Source organism: Moschus berezovskii, chromosome 3 (assembly GCF_049115385.1).
Source record: "Moschus berezovskii isolate FMDL1 chromosome 3, NW_MosBer_1.0, whole genome shotgun sequence".
Lineage (NCBI taxonomy): Eukaryota > Metazoa > Chordata > Mammalia > Artiodactyla > Moschidae > Moschus > Moschus berezovskii.
Genome location: NC_142462.1, coordinates 121984082 through 121987236, shown reverse-complemented (window position 1 = coordinate 121987236; position 3155 = coordinate 121984082).

Here is a 3155-nt window from a genome sequence, read left to right as displayed (position 1 = left end):
CAACTTCACATGAGCCTGCTCTAGAACCAGGGACCTCTCCCTGTGCTGAGTTCTGCACCCCAAAGTCCAGATCCCATGAGGTGCCTTTGCTCTCGGGAGGCATCCTACAGGGACTTCACCCTCTGGCCAACACCCTTCCCCAAACCTCCCTCTGCTGACCTTGGGTCAGCTCTATGCCCTCTCAAGTTACCTGGATCATCTCATTTGGGGAAGGACACCCAGGACGTCGGGAGGATGGAGGGGATGAAGCTGTTGTGAGTTCTGGCCTCTGGGGGACCTGCGTTATTGTGTGAAAACAAAAGGGACTCCTAGCAAGGGAACAGGGGCTTCCCAGGGGGCGCCAGTGGTAAAGAGTCTGCCTGCCAATGCAGAAGACCCGAGATATGCGGGTTCAATCCCTGGGTTGGGAAGGTCCCCTGGAGTAGGAACTGGCAACCCACTTCACTATTCTTGCTTGGAAAGTCCATGGATAGAAGACCCTGGCGGGCTACATTCCATGGGGTCACAAAGAGTTGGAGCAAGAGAACCAAGTGATCATATGAGCATACTGTAATAATAATAACAAAACAACAGAACAGCAGCAGGAATCCTAGGGCCCTGGAATCAGGGAGAACTGGGACTGACTCCAGTCCTGAGTTTCAATCCTGGTTTTAACCACTCACTAGCAGTGGGATCATGTATAAGTCATTTCATCTCTATGAGCTTCTAATTTCATAACTTTAAAGTGGGCAGCAGAGGATGAGATGGCTGGATGGCATCACAGATTCAACGGACGTGAACTTGGGCCAACTCCGGGAGATGGTGAGGGCCGGGGAGGTCTGGCGTGCTGCAGTCCCTGGGGTCGCAAGGAGTCAGACACGACTGAGTGACTGAACAACAAAATGGGAAAACCAGTACTACCTGTTCTGGTGCTTGCGTGGCTGGTAAACGAAACAGGTCGCTTAGAAGTCCCTGGAACAGAGTAAACATTCAACAAATATTAGCTCTCAGGACTACTGCTAAAATGTTACAAAATTTAAAAAACATGCAGCATCTATGGCCGAGTGAACGTGAAAGTCGCTCAGTCCTGTCCGACTATTTGTGACTGTACAGTCCATGGGATTCTCCAGGCCAGAATACTGGAAAGGGTAGCCTTTCTCTTCTCCAGGGGATCTTCCCAATCCAGGGATCAAACCCAGGTCTCCTGCATTATAGGAGTATTCTTTATCAGCTGAGCCACCAGGGAAGATTCCTTAACAAACTCCCTGTCCATCACAAGGCTCCTTAAAATGGAAAGGAATTTGAAACAACCTAAATATCCAAGCTTCAGGTAACCGCGCAAGTCAGGTGCATCAGAGGATGACATGGAAAACCCCTCCCTGTCTTTCCAGCCTGGCTCCATGACCAAGGAGCTGGCCTGGCGGGACTGTTCCACACTCTCCAACACCAGAATCCGCCAACCAGACCCTTCTGGTCTCAAACGACTGTTGGTTAAGCCAAGGTCACGTGTCACTGTGTCTGTAGAGACCCCCACTCCCCCACTGCCTCCTGCTCTGACTCCCCTGGGGCCTCATGCACACCTTCATCATCACACACGTCTCTATATTCCTGATGGCTGGACCTGCACTGGGAAGCAAGGCCGGGGCCAGGACCGCTAGCGTGAATCATAGCAGACAAAGTCAGCACAGCCACACTTGTGCCTTCACCTTGGAGGTCTTGGCGATTTGAGGAGGAGCATCGGAGCTCGAGGTCCTCTCCGTGCAGTGACTGATGGAGCCTGAGGAGGAGAGAGGCGGGTGGTGAAGTGTTCTGGGCGTTTGGAGCCCTGTTCTAGGAAAAGAGGGATGTTCCCAGGGTATCTGGGTGGGAAGGGGTGGGTGACAACACAGTTTCATTGAGGTGGGGTGTGCTTGCCTCCACCTGGAGAGCCTTCCAGGGGACCCCCCAGACGGCTGCTCTCCCTGCAGGATGCCAGTGTTGCTGTAAAGCTCCTGGGTTTAATTCCTATTTCAGTCTGCACGAGGGGAAGCCTTCGGAGGTTTGGAGTGGCAGGGGAATGAGATCAGACCCATGGTTTTGGAATCTCGCTCCGGCCACTGCAGGGAAAATGGACTCAAGGGGAGGACAGTGCAATCCAGGAGATGAGGCTGGAGACAGTTAGTAGGGGGTGGGGGAACATCCTGAAGGAGGAGCTGCTGGACGTGAACCCAGGAGGAGGGAGTCAGGGGCCATGCTAGGCTCTTGGTGGGGCAGTTGGGTGGGTTTGGGCCCCTGAGCTCCACTGCAGTAGGAGTAGGAGGGAGCAGACTGGGGTGAGGATGGGATAAATCAAGCTAGAGTTTCCCACTGGGTAACCCAGGGGAGGTAGGTATTCAAGTCTGGAGGGTAAGGAGTGGTCCAGGCTGGGGACGTAAATCATTGACATAAGTCACCGACATGTCACAGGAATTTGAAGCCACAGGACTAAGAGGTGAGAAGTCAGGCCAGGACACCGCCCTGGGTGTCCCAACATTTCCAGGCTGGTGGAAGAGGAGAGCTAGACAGGAAGGCGGAGAAATAGCACCCCGTGGGGCAGGATGGAAGCAAGGTGAGGTGTCTGGAAAGCTTAGCCTTCACAAGTTTTGAGGATGGATTGGCCATCCTTGTAAAAGTGCAAGAGGCAAAGTACAGAGCAGAGAGAGAGGTCTCTGCTGTCAGCAAAGTATCACTCAAATACAGGCTACTGATGACCTTGATGAAGGCCATTTCCATGGACCAGGTGTTAATAAAATGAAAACTGGACTGGAGTGGGATATAAGAAAGTGGAGTTGGCGGGTACAGACAACTCTTCTGAGTCATTTTCTGGGAAATGGGAGCAGAGAAACTGGGCAGGAGCTAGAAGGGTCATGGATCAAGAGAGGCTTTTTCAAAAGTAAGTGCTAGGGCTTCCCTGGTGGCTCAGTGGTAGAGAGTCCATCTGCCAATACAAGAGACATGGGTTCGATCCCTGGCCCGGGAAGAACCCACATGCCACGAAACATGCGCCACAACCACTGAGCCTGAACTCTAGAGCCTGGGGGGCTGAATATGCTGAGCCCACACGTGGCAACTGCTGAAGCCCATGTACCCTAGGACTGTGTCTGCCGCAAGAGAAGCCGCCGCAGTGAGAGGCCTGAGCACCATGTCTGGACACCCTG